Source organism: Pelodiscus sinensis, chromosome 8, assembly GCF_049634645.1.
Source record: "Pelodiscus sinensis isolate JC-2024 chromosome 8, ASM4963464v1, whole genome shotgun sequence".
NCBI classification, from domain to species: Eukaryota; Metazoa; Chordata; order Testudines; family Trionychidae; genus Pelodiscus; species Pelodiscus sinensis.
In genome coordinates, this window is record NC_134718.1 from 73,424,712 (window position 1) to 73,442,352 (window position 17,641).

Genomic DNA, 17,641 nt, shown 5'->3' on the forward strand with positions numbered 1-17,641 from the left:
TTACCCATTCCACCCCCTTCCCTGGGCCACCCCCTGGCTTTCACCTCCTCCCCCTACCGTGGCACCTCTCCAGCATGGTAGCTTGGGGGGAACTTCCCTCTCCCCTTGCAGCTCTGAGCCCTGGCGCCCTGCAATCAGACTGCCCCATCTCTCCTTCCCTTGGCCTCTTCCCAGGCTGCCAGCCGAGGGCACAGTGCTCCCAGGTCTGCCCCCCCCCGGACTCTCCTGCTCAGGCCCGGGGGGCTCGTACCGTGCTCAGCAGGTCTGCTCCCCTGTCTTGGGGCCCTGCTCATGTCCCCCGCAGTGGGGGCGGCAGGGCTACGCCGGGGAGCTGTGCTCCAGTCTCTGGCCGTTTGGGGGCTGGCAGCCGGGCACTGGGCATCTTCATGAATTTGCCAGCCTGGAGCATTGTCAGAACCACGCTTGGGCCCAAACTCCCGGGTTTTATGCTGGGCAGCACCAAGGCCGAAGCCAAGTGTCCCAGCCGCAGCGGGGCCCTGCCCTGGGTGGGAAACGGACCTTAAAAGGCCCAGAGGCAGGGCTGGCTAACAGATTCCCCATTGGTGCCCCGTGCCTCAGTTTCCCCATTGGTACTCTGGAGTTGGGAGGATGAATTCATGAGTCGTTCTTTGCCCAAGGGCACCGGGAAGCGTCTTCCAGGTTGTCCCAAAGCGGGAGGACTGGTGTCCTGGGCAGGGTTTGGGGGTTCAATCTGCCGGTGCTTTCTCCTGCTCGCACCAAGGGGCTCATCCTTTGAAACACCCTTCGCTGTGTTTCTCCAGGCGGATCCTGCTGCAGGGAGTTCCGCAGGCTCACACTCTGTCCTGGGGCAGTGAGGATGCCGGGGGCGGGGGCACCTTTCTCATTGCACTTTCCTGGGGGGGGGGGGAAATCCCTGGGCGCCCAACGCCTGCAGCCTGCTGGCCCCCTGGGGTGTCTCTTGGGGAGCGGGGGAGATGTTTGGTCTGGAAACTGGAAGGAAACTTGGGGAAGGGGATGGGAACCGCCAGCCAAAGGCCACGGGGAGAGGCCCGAGCTGCCGAGGCTCCGCGAGGGGCTGGGGGCTGGGGGCTGCTCTCCCCTCTGATGGGCTCCGGGCAGATGCTTTTCCTGGGACAATCCAGCTGTTCGCCCTGCGCCTTCCCAGCGAGCTTCCCACTTAGCCCCGCCCCTCCGCTTCCCCTCCCGCCTGCAGGGCGCGGGGATCCCCAGCAGAGGGCGCCCCGCACCTGGAGAACTCGGGTGCCCGGCTGGCTCCTGCGGGGGGGGGGGACGACTGACCCACATGTCAGCGCGAGGATGCGGGGCTGCCGGCCCCACGTGCAGACCGGGGGGGGGGGGGGTAGTGCAGAGGGAGACCTCCCGGGGCTGGTTCTGGGGGGTGCCAGGCTGCATGGCAGGGCCAATGGGGCACCCCGCAGCCTGGGGGCCCGGCCTGTCAAGCACGTCGCTGCAATCGCTTGGGGGGGGGGGGGGCCTGGGTTCTTGTGCCAGCCTGACACCAGGGCTCTGCGCCCAGGTCGGAGGTGGGCTGCACCCCCGTCACCGCAGCGCCTGGGTCCCCCCAGTACAGCAAGGCTGGGCCCCCCATCACTGCAGTGTTTGGGCCCCCCAGTACAGCAAGGCTGGGCCCCCCATCACTGCAGTGCCTGGGCCCCCCCAATACAGCAAGGCTGGGCCCCCCATCACCGCAGTGCCTGGGCCCCCCAATACAGCAAGGCTGGGCCCCCCATCACCGCAGTGCCTGGGTCACCATCACCGCAGCACCTGGGTCCCCGTCACCGCAGTGCCTGGGCCCCCCCAATACAGCAAGGCTGGGCCCCCCATCACCGCAGTGTTTGGGCCCCCCATTACGGCAGCGCCTGGGCTCCCCATCACAGCAGTGTCTGGCCTCCCCCATCACCGCAGCACCTGGGCCCCCCATCACCGCAGCGCCTGGGTCCCCATCACCGCAGCGCCTGGGTCCCCCCAGTACAGCAAGGCTGGGCCCCCCATCACTGCAGTGTTTGGGCCCCCCAATACAGCAAGGCTGGGCCCCCCATCACTGCAGTGACTGGGCCCCCCAATACAGCAAGGCTGGGCCCCCCATCACCGCAGTGCCTGGGTCCCCGTCACCGCAGTGCCTGGGCCCCCCCAATACAGCAAGGCTGGGCCCCCTATCACCGCAGTGTTTGGGCCCCCCATTACGGCAGCGCCTGGGCTCCCCATCACAGCAGTGTCTGGCCTCCCCCATCACCGCAGCACCTGGGCCCCCCATCACCGCAGCGCCTGGGTCCCCATCACCGCAGCGCCTGGGTCCCCCCAATACAGCAAGGCTGGTCCCCCCATCACCGCAGTGTTTGGGCCCCCCAATACAGCAAGGCTGGGCCCCCCATCACCGCAGTGTTTGGGCTCCCCATCACCGCAGCGTCTGGACCCCCCCAATACAGCAAGGCTGGGCCCCCCATCACCGCAGTGTTTGGGCTCCCCATCACCGCAGCGTCTGGACCCCCCCAATACAGCAAGGCTGGGCCCCCCATCACCGCAGTGTTTGGGCCCCCCACTACAGCAAGGCTGGGCCCCCCATCACCGCAGTGTTTGGGCCCCCCACTACAGCAAGGCTGGGCCCCCCTATCACTACAGCGCCTGGGTCCCCCATCACCGCAGTGTTTGGGCCACCCCATCTCTGCAGTGTCTGGCCTCCCCCATTACAGCAGCGCCTAGGCCCCCATCACCACAGCGCCTGGGGCCCCCATCACCACAGCGCCTGGGGCCCCCATTACCGCAGCGCCTGGGCCCCCCCATCACCACATCACCTGGGGCCCTCCCCGTCACCTTGGTTCTTCCTGCCCCTGTTGGCCCGTCCCTGCTGACAGTGCTGGGACATGGCAGGGGAACCACCCATGGACACAGCAGCATGGAGGCTCCAGAGACGCAGGTGTGGCAGCACGTTGGGGTTCCCACGACTCCTGCACCCCCGTAATGGCACGGACAGACTCCACCAGCCGGTAGAACAGAGGGGGTTTATTGCTTCTCCAGGATACAGCACAGCACAGATGTAATCTGGTTCCAGGGCAGGCCTAGGATGCCTCGGCCCCCCTTGAGATGGGAGAGACTGGGCCCCTAAATCCCAGCCCCTTTCCCTAGGCTGCTTCCTCCTGATCCCAGACAGAACTAAAAAAACTCCCTTCCAGCCCTGCCCCCAGCCAGGGGCGGCATCCCACCTTCCTTTGTTTCTCTCCCTGGGAGGTAACCAGTCGGACAGGTTGGGAGCCCCTTGCCTAGTGACCCATCCCCTGTCCTGCTGGGCCGTGCTACAGACAGCAACCAGCGGGGGTCACCCACAGCCCCAGCACAGCAACCAGCAAGGTACCAACACTACGTCACAGCAGGGCATGGCCAGGGTGTGCCCTGGGGGAAGGCAGCCTCTTGGCCCTGGTTTAGGGCTCTGACCCCCGCGAGCAGGCGCTGGGGCCTGCCTGTAGTGCTGGTGGCGGGCGTGAAGGGGGCGGCTCTGAGCAGGGAAGTTTGGGGGCATCCCAGCCCCGTGGAACAGCTGTCCTAGAGCCCTTTGCCACGGGCAGGGCCGTGGTACGCAAGGTCCAGCTGCAGACCCAACGGAGCCCAACCCAGGGTTCCCAAAGGGGATTCGTCCCTCTGGTGCCCAGCTCCCCCCTCCGCGGGACGCGCCCACGCTCAGCGGGCGACAGGTGGAGGAGAGGCCCTTCCCGCCCGAGCCAGGCTGGGGCCAGGGGGTGGGCACAGGCGGCAATGCCACGAGAATGACGGATCGGTTCAATAAATCACTCCCCCCCACTGCCGCCTCATTCATCTCGGGGCTAATGCATGTCAGGACAGGGCCCTAATGAAAAAGTAATGAGCAGCCCTCGTGCGAGATTGACACGTGAGGTCACCGTGGGCCGTGCCACCTCTTCGGGGCCGTGCCCGCCTGGCAGGAAGAGCCGCCAGAGTCACGGGGAGGAGGGTGACAGATGGCGTTAGTCCCCACTTTCAGGGCTCCCCCTACCCGCCATCTTGTGCCTTGTTAGCGTCTCCAGCCCAGCAGTGAAAATTTCATTACCCGCTTCAACTATTATCCTAGCGCGCTGCAAAGCAGTCACTATTAATGACCGTCTCCTGATTGCATTCGGTGCATTTCCAGGGCTCTCATGTGCTCTGGGCACAAGTCATATAAAAGCCTCATTTGTCTGCATGCCTTTTTCACCCGTGTGCTGCCCACCTTCTCCGAAAGGTGCAGGCCTAGAGATGCCCTCATTAGGGGGGGCGCCACGCCAGGCTTGCGGGGCAGGATTGGAGAGACGGTAACAGGGGCATGTCTGGAACTCGATCCCTTTGCTCAGTAAACTAAGGGGTCCAAACCACCCTGCACTTTGGCTTCAGAACCTGAGTTTTCTGATGGGCGTGAACCAGAAACCCAGATCCAAACACACCTGAGCTTTGGAACTGCTACAGAAGAACCTAAGAACGGCCAGAAGGGGTCAGAACAAAAGTCCATCTACTAGTCCTGTCTGCCCACAGTGGCCAATGCCAGGTGCCCCAGAGGAAGGGAACACAACAGGGAATCCTCACGTGATCCCTCTCCTGTCACCCATTTCCAGACAAACAGAGGTTAGGGACACCATTCCTACCCATCCTGGCTAATCGCCATTGATGGACCTAACCTCCATGAATCTATCCAGCTCTTTTTTGAACTCTGTTCAAGTCCTGGTCTTCACACCCTCCTCTGGCAAGGAGTTCCACAGGTTGACTGTGCGCTGCATGAAGAAAAACTTCCTTTGATTTGTTTTAAACCTGCTGCCTATTAATTTCATTGGGTGACCCCTAGTTCTTGTGGGAATAGGTAAATAACTTTTCCTTATTCACTTATTCCACACCAGTCATGATTTTTAGACCTCGATCATATCCCCTCTGCATCTCCTCATTTCTAGGCAGAAAAGTCCCAATCTTTTCAATCTCTCTTCATATGGGACCCGTTCCAAACCCCTCATCATTTTTGTTGCCCTTTGCTGAACCTTTTCCAGTGCCAATGTATCTTTTTTGAGGTGAGGCGACCACATCTGTGCGCAGTATTCCAGATGTGGGCGCACCATGGTTTTATATAGAGGCCATAAGATATTCGCTGTCTTATTCTCTATCCCTTTTTTAATGACCCCTAACATTCTGTTTGCTGTTTTACCTGCCGCTGCACACCGGGTGGCTGTGTTCAGAGAACTGTCCACAGTGACTCCAAGATCTCGCTCTTGAGTAGTTGTAGCCAAATTAGTCCCCGTCAGCCCGGAGTCTCCAAGCGCTGGCAGATCTGGGCAAAGACTCAAGTCTCTCGCCTGATCCAGTGTGAACAAGGAATAAAGGGTCATTATTTGTGTGGTATAATAACCAGTCTCATGATTATTGTTACCATCAGCTGGTATTAGCATAATTGGGCATGGCCTTTCCTGAGCGCCTCCCTACGAGAAAGCTGGGAGGAATTCAAAGAGCAATAACAATGATTAAGGAGCCGGAGGGATTGATTTATGAGCAAAGACCTGAATGCATCTAGCAGGGCTAAGGGAGAAGGAAGGGGGGTGGGGAGATGAGAACCATCCATAGCTGGATGTTTGAAAGGCTGTAAAAGCCAAGGAAGGGTGTTAGCTAAGGGCTGGGATGACATTTAAGGAAGGTGGGGGGACAGGTTGATTTGCAGCATGCGAGTTGCCACTAGATGGCTCCCTGGCTTCCATGGAGTGCCCAACTGGTAAACGAAAGACACAAAGGTAGAACTTGAGCCACGTGGAAGCCTGTTTGTTGTGTTGGCAATTTTTCAGAAGTTATGAGCTGGGTCCAAAAATGATGAGCAGGTCTTCAGCATCAAGAGATGAAAAAGAAACCAGCACTGGCTTCTTCCTGTGCCCTTTGGTTCCTGAACTGTTGGGTTGCACTCAGGCACATTTCCAAACTTTTCTCTGTGACGAGGCGGGCTGAAAACGTACTTTCTAAAGAAAGCTGAGATTCTTGTTGACTCACAAGTCTCCAGGGGGCTGAGGTTTTAAGAGACACACCAAATAGCACAGCTGCTGGCAACACTGGCGGTGCGTTCTCTGGAATAAACACCTCGCGTGTAAGGCCTTGGGCTCCAGAAATCGTGACAGAAGGGGACCGACAAAGCCGAGTGCCGAGAAGCGCTTCCTTTGAGAACGATCTAGCTTGTGGAACGGCTTCCAGGGAGAATGACGCTAAGGCTGGCGACCTTTCAAACTGGGCTGGACCAAAGTTGGGCGACCAAGCCAAAGGCCTTAGCCTGGGGGAGCTGGGCTGGGTGGCCTGCCGGGTCTTTTGCAGTGAGGGAGTCTCTGGCGGGTGCCTTACAGGAATCTGGCTGGATGGTCTTAGGGTCTTTCCTGGCTGGAAGAGCTGGGACGAGCTTTCGAAACCTGGCAGAGCACAAGGGACTCGTGCCCATGGGTTCTAGCTGGGACCCGACCACAGGGGACCCGTGGGTTGCTGCTCTGATCCCTGCCAGCGTCAGGAGGATGCCCGGACGAGCCTGCTGGAGATTGTGGGCTGACCCAGCAGGCACCTGGGGCAGGGGTGGTACCAACATCCGACCCAACACCCGGACCGGTCAGTGGGAAAATTCCTGTTGTCCTCCATGGGCTTTGGATCTGGCCGTAGGGGGAAACACCGGGGGTGGGATGGGGGGGGGGGACAGACTGCAGCCAACCCCCCAGCGCTAACAGCCACAGTGGTGGTGGGGTGTCCCCCTGTGCTGGCCAGCGCCCGGTGACTACGGGGTTAAACCCAGGGAGCTAGCCAGGGTGTTGGCAGGGGGCCAGAAGCGCCAATGGGGATACGGTGCTGCGATGTGAATAGTGTAAGATCCCTTGCCCGCTCGCTTTGTGTGGGAGTTAGGCCAGGCGCTGAGAGACACAGAATGATTCAAACCCAGGCGGGACTACCAGGCCTCCAAGGGATTCGGGGCGTGGGAGTGGACTGAACCAGGAAGGGATCGTGAGCAAATAAAGGGGAAAAAATGGGGAGCTAGTCGCGAGCTGGTATTTTGCTTTATTTTGGGATGATTCTGTGTGACTCCATGCCTTCCCTCCCTCTTTCACCCTTTAAGTGACTGCCCAAAGGCTCTTTGGCTACGTCTACACCGGCATGATTTTCCGCAAATGCTTTTAACGGAAAAGTTTTCCGTTAAAAGCATTTGCGGAAAAGAGCGTCTCGATCGGCACGGACGCTTTTCCACAAAAGCACTTTTTGTGGAAGAGCGTCCGTGCCAATCTAGACGCGGTTTTCCGCAAAAAAGCCCCGATCGCCATTTTCGCAATCAGGGCTTTTTTGCGGAAAACAAATCTGAGTTGTCTACACTGGCCCTTTTCCACAAAAAGAGTATAGCAGTAGGAAGTCAGTAGGAAGTCAGACAGTAGGAAGTCAGTGTTCTTGTGGAAATGCAAGCGGACAGTGTAGACAGCTGGCAAGTTTTGTCAATGAAAATCACTTTTTGCAGGCGATGGTTTGATCCTTGTGTCCTGCAAAGTCACAGGCAGGGCCGACGTATCCATTAGGCACGGTAGGCACAGGGCCTAGGGCCCACGAGACTTTTAGGGCCCCACGAAAATGTTTTAATTTCTTTTAAAAGCAGAAGAAAAAAAATGAACTTTTAGGGTCGAAGAAAATGTTGTAATTTTTTTCTCACATCAGAAAAAAAATGAAACTTTTAGGGCCCACGAAAATCTATGACAGTTGCCTAAAGCAGAAAAAAAAATGTTGACGTATTTAAAGTGATATCAAAAATAATTTGTAATATTGATATTATTATGGAGGAAGGGGCTCACGAAGGCCAAAGTGCCTAGGTCCCACGAAAGTCAGAATGCAGCCCTGGTTACACGGGTCTGTGTGTATTTGCCTGCCTGTCGGGGCGGTCAGCTACCAGAGATGGCAGCTTGTTTGTCTCTTGCCTTTTTTTTCCAAGCTCTTTGGGGCAGAAGAACTTGGGGTACCCCCGGAGGAGGAATTCAAGTGTCCCCCTGGTTTTTTAGTGTCAATCACTTGATGGGGGCAGCTTTTGTTTTTTCTCAGAGCCAGGGATCTGTGACTCTGGGAGTTTTAGAAGCAAAGGTATTTAAGGTCTGTGAGGGCCCCCACCTTCTGCACTTGGTGTGCCAGAGTGGGGATCAGCCCTGACACCCCCAAATAGGAACAGGCAGCCAGACCTGACTGTTCAGTTCCCCCTCCACTCTGCAGTGAGAGGGCCCCAAACCCTGGATAGATTCCACCAAGGCACAGAGGGCTCCCCCAATGTATCCGCCCTGACTCGGGCTGCAAATTCGTTATCCTTCATCTCTCAGCTGGGGCCCTGGAGCAATGGATGCTGGGAACTGTAGTCCCATGGGGCTGCCCCTCTGCACTGACAGACCACTGCCGGCTCTGTATTGTGAGCTCTGGACTTGCCTCTGCAGGGTGAGGTTCAGGAGGAGCCGTCACTCCTTAGTCCTCACAGGCACCCGGCTGGGGTGAGCCTTATGGTGCAGAGGGAAACTGAGGCAGAGAAGGCCTGTTTTCAGGAGTTCACAACTTCTCTGCCCCTGTGAGTCATGGCGACTCCCCTTCCTCCTCCCCATGCCCTGAGCCCATTCCAACCCTTCTCCAAGCCCTGGGCCGGGGAGACTGGTAACCAAAGAACGGCTGTGATGGGTTGGGGACCTCCTGAGATGTCACCTGATGAGCTGAAATACCCCTGAGCCTGCCTTTTCTGCCAGCCTGGGTCTGCTTTCCCTGGCCTTGCTGGGCCAGGCTCCCCTGCCTCTTCTAGCGGAGCCCACAGGCAGCGCCGCGCCCAGCTGCAGAGCAACATAGACACGGAGATGAGCTCAGGAAGGCTCTGTTGAGAGGCCTTGCCCGGGAGGTCCGACAGAATTCCTGGACAGGGTGGGGTGGCTCATCGCCTCCAGCCAGGCCTTCCCTACCACCCGGGCATGCCGGGGCTTTGTCAGCGATGCAAAGAGTCCACGAGCCCTTTTCAATTGCTGGGACCTGGGACCGTTGCCCCCGCCTCCCACCCCCGTTGGCAGGCCTGGACTTGCCACAGCCCCCCGTGTCAAACCCAAAGTTGTATGACATTCGCCTCCTCCCTCAATGTGGAGGAAGGGCGGCACGTCCCCCCCGTATAGCCTGGGCCATATGATCAGCAGGAAATAGGATTATTCACTCCAGAAGGGGGATTTTAAGAGGTAGAAAACAGAGCAACGCAGCTGATTAAGAAACAACTCCAATCCTTGCAAACTAAGCTAGGTTCACTAAAGACATTGGCTACTCATAATCATTCCGCACCCTGGATATTGTTTGAGGTCGAGTCATAGAATCATAGAATCATAGAATAATAGGACTGGAAGGGACCTCGAGAGGTCATTGAGTCCAGCCCCCCGCCCTCAAGGCAGGACCAAGCTCCGTCTACACCATCCCTGACAGATGTCTATCTAACCTGTTCTTAAATATCTCCAGAGAGGGAGATTCCACCACCTCCCTTGGCAATTTATTCCAATATTTGACCACCCTGACAGTTAGGAATTTTTTCCTAATGTCCAATCTAAACCTCCCCTGCTGCACGTTAAGCCCATTACTCCTTGTCCTGTCCTCAGAAACCAAGAGGAACAAATTTTCTCCTTCCTCCTTGTGACACCCTTTTAGATATTTGAAAACCGCTATCATGTCCCCCCTTAATCTTCTTTTTTCCAAACTAAACAAGTCCAGTTCATGAAGCCTGGCTTCATAGGTCATGTTCTCTAGACCTTTAATCATTCTTGTCGCTCTTCTCTGTACCCTTTCCAATTTCTCCACATCTTTCTTGAAATGTGGTGCCCAGAACTGGACACAGTACTCCAGCTGAGGCCTAACTAGTGCAGAGTAGAGCGGCAGAATGACTTCACGAGTTTTGCTTACAACACACCTGTTGATACAACCTAGAATCATATTTGCTTTTTTTGCAACAGCATCACACTGTTGACTCATATTCAACTTGTGGTCCACTATGACCCCTAGATCCCTTTCTGCAGGAGTCCTTTTTATTGGAGTCCTTCGCAGGGCAGGTCCCGTTTAGCCTGGGACCGGTAGTCACTCCCCCTCAACCTTGATTATTTCTCTCCCCTCCTTTTATAGGGCTCCTGTAAGGCAGGAATCCTGAGTTTTATCCCCCCTCCCAGTGGAACGGTTCAGCAGTAATATCACAGCAGCCCGGAGTCAGAAGCAGGGTGGAGCATCCGCAGGCAGGACTTTTCCCAGAACACTGTCCTCATTGACGGGCCATCGGCCCTGTCTGGCTTTCCCAGTGCTGGACCAGGAGTATCTGCAGTGGGCGTCACCCAAAGTTGCATGGCTCGAATAGAGGCGCATTAGCCAATATTCCTAACGTCAGGTACAGAAATGAAACAGAGCCACACACATGGGATAATCATAGTCAGCAAGTCATAACCTGGCCACCGATGCCAGGTCATCAGTGTATTTCCATAAAGATATGGAGTGTCACGTCCAGGACTGTCCCATGGGGGGTGGGGCCTGGAACAACCCCCCCTTCATCCCAGGCCCTGCCTCCAATTCCAACCCTTCCCCGAACCCTGCTCCACCCCCACCCTGCTTCCACTCCACCCTTCCCCCAAACTCTGTCCCTGCTTCACCTCGCCTCTCCCCACCCCGTTGCAACCCTTCCCCCCAAGCAACAGATGTGGTCGCTTCATCTCCAAAAAGCTCTCTTGGCCTTGGAAAAGGTTCAGAAAAGGGTAACAAAAATGATGCGGGGTTTGGAACGGGTCCCCTATGAAGAGAGATGACAAAGACTGGGACGTTTCAGCTTAGAGAAGAGGAGACGCAGGGGGGCTATGCTAGAGGTCTATACAACCATGACGGGTGTGGAAAAAGTGAATAAGGAAAAGTGATTTACTTATTCCCACAATATAAGAACTAGGAGTCACCCCATGAAATTAATAGGTAGTAGGTTTAAAGCAAACCAAAGGACGTTTTTCTTCACTCACAGTGAGAAGTCCTGTGGCACCTTATGGAATGACAGATTTATTGGCGTATAAGCTTTCGTAGACAAAGTCCCACTTGGTCAGATGCATGCGTCTGACAAAGTGGGTCTTTGCCCACAAAAGCTTATGCTCCCATAAATCTGAGAGTCTTTAAGGTGCCACAAGATTTCTCATTGTTTATGCAGATTCAGACTAACATGGCTATCCCTCCGATACTTCTCTTCACAGCGCGCATAGTCAACCTGTGGAACTCCTCGCCAGAGGATGTGGTGAAGACCAGGACTTTAACAGGGTTAAAAAAAGAGCTAGATCGATTGATGGAGGCCAGGTGCATCAATGGCTATTAGCCAGGATGGGTAGGGAGGGTGTCCCTAGCTTCTGTTTGGCTGGAGGTGGGTGACAGGGGAGGGATCACGTGAGGATTACCTGTTGTGATCCCTCCCTCTGTGGCACCTGGCATTGGCCACTGGGCTGGATGGACCATTGGTCTGACCCAGTCTGGCTGCTCTGATATTCAACACGACTCAGGAGCTTACCTGCAGCAGAGATCGGGTACTGCCAACTCCCCATGGCTGCGGGAAACAGAGCGACCCAGCTGCAGCCTGCTGGGTTCCTCGAGCCCCGCATGGCTGCTCCGCGTCCCGCGGTTCCACCACCATTTGTGAGCGTAGGGGTGGCACTGACCCCTGCTGCTGTCACCAAGCCCCCTGGTAACACCCCAGGCTTCCCTGGCACCCATGGAGCCCCTAAAGCAGCTGGGACGGCCGCCCCGAACCGTCAGGCACAAAGCCAGTGTGACATTGACAAGGAGTAAGTCAAGTAGCCCTGGGACTGGTGTCTTTCACCATGTACTGCCTGGGAGATCCAGGCGCTAAATGTCACCCTGGACGTCACAGGCCGGGGAACAGAGATAATGGGATTTGCCCAAGGCTAAAAAGTGAGTCAGTGGCAGAGCAAGGCCTAACCTTTCCCCCCCTCCATGGATCTTGACTCCCAGTCTAGCTCCCTAACCATCCTGCCATGCTTCCTCATGAAGGCCCGTTCCCATGCGTACGCAGCTCATCTTTCTACTAAGTCAGCTGGCTTTGGCTTAGCCTGCTCCTCTTCTCCTTGCCGTCAGTGGCAAAACGTCCTCTGACTTCCGTGGGGACAAGATCAGGGCTGGAGCAGAGAGCGGGGCAGGTACCCTTCGCCTCTCCCCGCCCCCCCGCTAGTCCCCTGCCACCTCCAGCATGGCACTTGGCGCCTCTTGCTGCTGTGCCATCCATCGGTGGCTGATAAATAATGCAGGCGCCCGCTGCACAATAAGACGCGTCAATTGCTGTTCTGCTCTCATAAATTAAAGATGAAAAGGTACAAGGCTCTTGCCAGAAAAATGAAGACAAATTTTTAATAGCTTGCCAAGCTGCGGGGAGAGGGAACACTCAGGAAAAATGAATTACGTTTTTATTATGTGTTTTATTATGCTGTAATTGACCAGGACGAGTGGAGAAGACAATATATTGCTACCGCAGCGCAAGGCAAAACAATGATCACCCGCATGCACCGCAGCCCCCCAGTCTGTGGGGCGGCGGGGTCACGGGTGCGGCATGAAGGGGAGGCAGCACCCACGGACTGGCACAGGCAAATTCTCCTCCAACTCGCAGGGAGGGGCGGGAGCTGGCACTGTTGGAAGATAGACGGGGGTGAGGTGCTGCTAGGAACCCTCAGTGAGAGAGAGACAGTGTGTGGGGACGGACAGACAGACAGACAGACAGACAGACAGATGGGATCTATGGGGATAGATAGATAGATACAGGGGGAATGTGGAGACAGATAGATAGATAGATAGATAGATAGATAGATAGATAGATAGAGGGGGTGTGGGGGGATAGATAGATAGAGGGGATGTGGGGGGGATAGATAGATAGATAGATAGAAGGGGTATATGGGGGGGATAGATAGAGGGGGTATATGGGGATAGATAGATAGATAGATAGATAGATAGATAGAAGGGGTATATGGGGGGATAGATAGAGGGGGTATATGGGGATAGATAGAAGATAGAAGGGGTATATGGGGGGGATAGATAGATAGATGGGGAGTGGGGGGATAGATAGATAGAAGGGGTATATGGGGGGATAGATAGAGGGGGTATATGAGGATAGATAGATAGATAGAAGGGGTATATGGGGGGATAGATAGAGGGGGTATATGGGGATAGATAGATAGAAGGGGTATATGGGGGGGATAGATAGATGGGGAGTGGGGGGATAGATAGATAGAAGGGGTATATGGGAGGATAGATAGAGGGGGTATATGAGGATAGATAGATAGATAGAAGGGGTATATGGGGGGATAGATAGATAGAAGGGGAGTGGGGGGATAGATAGATAGAGGGGGTATATGGGGATAGACAGACAGACAGATGGATACAGGGGGTCCGAGGGTCTAGCCAGACAGCCCTGGTGCCTTACGCTGGGGGCTCTGACTCACTTCCCCAGGCCCGGGTGCAGGGGTGCCCAGTCTCTCTGCGGCTGGCTGTCCGGCTGAGCGGGCGGGCGGCTGGGAAGCTGCAGGGACGACGCTGACCGGAGCCTGACATGCTGCCGCTTTGGATGCCCTGGGACCAGCTCATTTCTCGGGACTCAGGCCGCCGGACGACAGCGGTTTTCTCAGCGTGGCCTGGTGGCCCACGGCCCCCCTGCACCCCGCAGCCCCCTGCGCAGACAGCCCCGGCGGTGGCAGGGCGGAGGCGGGCACAGAATGGCAGCGGTGCCGCCTCGGTGAAATCTGCCCGCTGCCCAGGAGACATCGCAGCCGCCAGCGGGGCCCGGATCTGAGGAGCCTCCTTTAACCCGCAAACAAATTCCCTCCCACTCGCAGGGGGCTGTTCAACGGCCCTTGCTGAATGGAAATCTTCACCGGCAACCGGCAACCCGCTGCTCTGCTGGGCGGCCCAGCACAGCGCCTTGCTGTAGGGCTGGTCCGGAGTCCGGGCTGCACACCCAGTGTGTTAGTGTAGGGAGCTGGGTTTGTTATTGTAGGGTTGATCAGGAGGCTGGGTTGGACACTCTAGTGTGTTATTGTAGAGTTGCTCATGAGTGCTGGGTCTGTTATTGTAGGATTGCCTGGGAGTGCTGGGTTTGTTATTGTAGGGTTGAACTGGGAGTGCTGGGTTTGTTATTGTAGGGTTGAACTGGGAGTGCTGGGTTTGTTATTGTAGGGTTGCTCAGGAGGCTGGGTTGGACACCCTAGCGTGTTATTGTGGGGTTGAACTGGGAGTGCTGGGTTTGTTATTGTAGGGTTGCCCAGGAGGCTGGGTTGGACACCCTAGTGCGATATTGTGGGGTTGCCCACGAGTGCTGGGTTTGTTATTGTAGGGTTGCTTACGAGGCTCGGTTGGACACCCTAGCATGTTATTGTGGGGTTGCCCACGAGTGCTGGGTTTGTTATTGTAGGGTTGCCCATGAGTGCTGAGTTTGTTATTGTAGGGTTGCCCAGGAGGCTGGGTTGGACACCCTAGTGCGATATTGTGGGGTTGCCCACGAGTGCTGGGTTTGTTATTGTAGGGTTGCCCAGGAGCACTGGGTTTGTTATTGTAGGGTGCCCGGGAGCGCTGGGTTTGTTATTGTAGGGTGCCCGGGAGCGCTGGGTTTGTTATTGTAGGGTGCCCGGGAGCGCTGGGTTTGTTATTGTAGGGTTGCCCGGGAGCGCTGGGTTTGTTATTGTAGGGTGCCCGGGAGCGCTGGGTTTGTTATTGTAGGGTGCCCGGGAGCGCTGGGTTTGTTATCGTAGGGCTGTTAGTGAGCTCTGGGCTCAGCGTATGATTTTGTTATTGCTCCGGATACCGCTCGCCTTTGCCCCGAGCGCGCCGCGCGGTGCTCACTGCGGAGAGCACAGAAGCGGAACCCGCCCAAAGGATCCAAGTGGCAGACGCTGGATTCCCGGCCTGACCGACCTAGGTCACCTCCGCCTGGGCCAGTGGATTTCGTCGGTCGGCTGCCGGGCAGCGGCGCAGCCTTGGGGGGGGGGCAGGTCTCAGACCCACCCCAGCGTCATCTGTGCCAGGAACCGGCCTGTGGCAAAGCCGAAGCGTGAGCGCCCTGCGCCGCCCCGCCAGCCGGGAAGCACCCTGCTCGGGACCCCGCCGCTTCCGCGCCCCAGGAATTCCGGGCTCAGCTGCTTTGGCTGCAGTGCATGCTGGGTACTTCGCCCGGATGTCCTAGCACAGCTGCCGGAACAGCCTCCCCAGGGGAATGGCGCGGCGAGACGTCAAACTCCCATGATCCTCTAGGAATGTCCCCGAATTCCCTCTCCTGCCTCCCGAGCGGTCACGCCGGCCGTTCCCGCGCTGCGGACGGACAGGCCCCGGCCTGCGTGTTTCTCTTCCTAGCTTCATTAGTGCCCGGCTCCGGCTCACCTGCAGTAATCTATGCAATCCCTCGCTGCTGCTCCCAGGGACCCGGCGCTTGGTTATGATTAAGCGGGCCATTAAGTGGAGAGTGCTTTTACCTTTAGGGCTGGAGCGGCTTCTACCTTGCCTCTCAATTAGCACTTTGGAAACGTCAGCCAAGATTAATAGGTGTGCTGCTCCGGGGCAGGGTAAATGAGGGCTGCGGAAGCCAGGCTGGAACAGGAGGTTCCCAGCCAAGCCTGGCTAGGCCTTCAGGTTTGCCAAGGCCTGCTCCTGCCGCCGCCGACCCCGACCGCGGCTCCCACGTGATGGAAGAAGCAGGGAAAGACAAGAAGGAGCTTGTCGGCTCCCCCCGCGGGTCCAGAGTTACACGACACAGAGGTCGCGGCTGTGCAAACGCACAGTGCCGTGCGCACCGGTTCCTAACAGGCTTGGAACGTAGCCCAGCGGGTGGTCAATTCACGCAGAGGGTAACAGCCTACTACTGCCGTCGGCCAAATGCTCTTTGCCTTTTACAGCCCCTTGTTTGCTTGTGTCCTGATGCACAAGGCGTCAAATTCAAACGCATCTCGCCGTGGCTTTCGCTCATGGAGCTGAAGGCCAGCAGGGGTCTGATCTCTGGCTCGCGTGGCCCACACCCTGCCGAATCCCTCACCGGGCCCGATACACGGTAACGCCTCCGGCTGTGACCTTCTTGTCACGCCCTCGCATTCCCCTAACCGGGCTGGACCGGCTTCTACTGCTGGGTCCCCCGGTGTTTATCTAGCGCCCCGGATTTCCCGCAGGCTCTGTGGGCTGAGATCAGAGTCCAGGACCTGAGGTCAAGTCTAGTAACTACGTGGTACAAAGCGGCTCCTCCACTTGCTCACGGGCACCCAGGAAGTTGGGGGGCTGGGGGTGGGTGGGAATGGAACGGCTGTCTCCCTATGGTGCAGGCTTGTGTTCTACCCCAGGGGGCCCCAACCTTTTTAAGCACGAGATCACTTTTTGAATTGATGTGCAATCTAGGATCCACCTCCTACCCAAATACTCTGGCCCCGCCTCCTTCCTGCCCCTCCTCCAAGGCCCCGCCCCCTGCTGACTCCATCCTCCCTCCCCCCCATCCTCATTCACTTTTATCAGGCTGGGGGCACAGGGCTGGGGTGCGGGAGAGGGGGATGCAGGCTCTGATCTGGGGCTAAAGGATTTGGGGTGCGGGAGGGACTTGGGGGGCAGGAGGGAATTCAGGGGGCAGGCTCTGGGCGGGAGTCTGGGTGGTGGGGGGGACTCAAGACTAGGACAGGGACTTGGGGGGCAGGAGGGGATTCAGGGGGCAGGCTCTGGGCAGGAATCTGGGTGTGGGGGGGACTCAAGACTAGGACAGGGACTTGGGGGGCAGGAGGGAATTCAGGGGGCAGGCTCTGGGCGGGAGTCTGGGTGGTGGGGGGGACTCAAGACTAGGACAGGGACTTGGGGGGCAGGAGGGGATTCGGGGGGCAGGCTCTGGGCAGGAGTCTGGGTGCAGGGGGGACTCAAGACTAGGATAGGGACTTGGGGGGCAGGAGGGGATTCGGGGGGCAGGCTCTGGGTGGGAGTCTGGGTGCAGGGGGGACTCAAGACTAGGACAGGGACTTGGGGGGCAGGAGGGGATTCAGGGGGCAGGCTCTGGGCGGGAGTCTGGGTGCAGGGGGGACTCAAGACTAGGACAGGGACTTGGGGGGCAGGAGGGTTCAGGACTGGGGCGGGGGTTCGGAATGCGGGCTCCAGCTGGGCACCGCTTACCACAGGTGGCTGCTGGGTGGTGGGGCAGGGGGCTAAGGCAGGCTCCCCCCTGCCCTGGCCCTGCACCCCTCCCTAAAGCAGCCAGCGACCCCCCTCCATCCTTGTCCCCCCCTGCTCTGTGGCGATGGGATACGGGGGGGGGGGGAAAGGCACCCACAGATCAGCACCCCCTCTTATTCTTCCCATGCTCTGTACAGCAAGCAGGAGGTTCCCAGGGGGTGGGAGCCAGCTCCAAGGATGGGGGGCAGGAGGAGCAAGGCAGCGCTGAGGGGCAGATGAAAGGCCGGCTCTTGACAGCCTCCCGGCCAAACCTGCCAGGATCCCCTGTCAGAGGCTCCAAGATCTACCAGTAAATCCAACCTACTGGTGAGTGACCCCTGCTCTAACCACTAGGCCATCCTTCCTCCCCTAGGTTGTGTCTCCCCAGCCACTTCTGAGAGCAAATGTAAGCCCAGGCCCCACTCCCTCCATCCCAGACAGG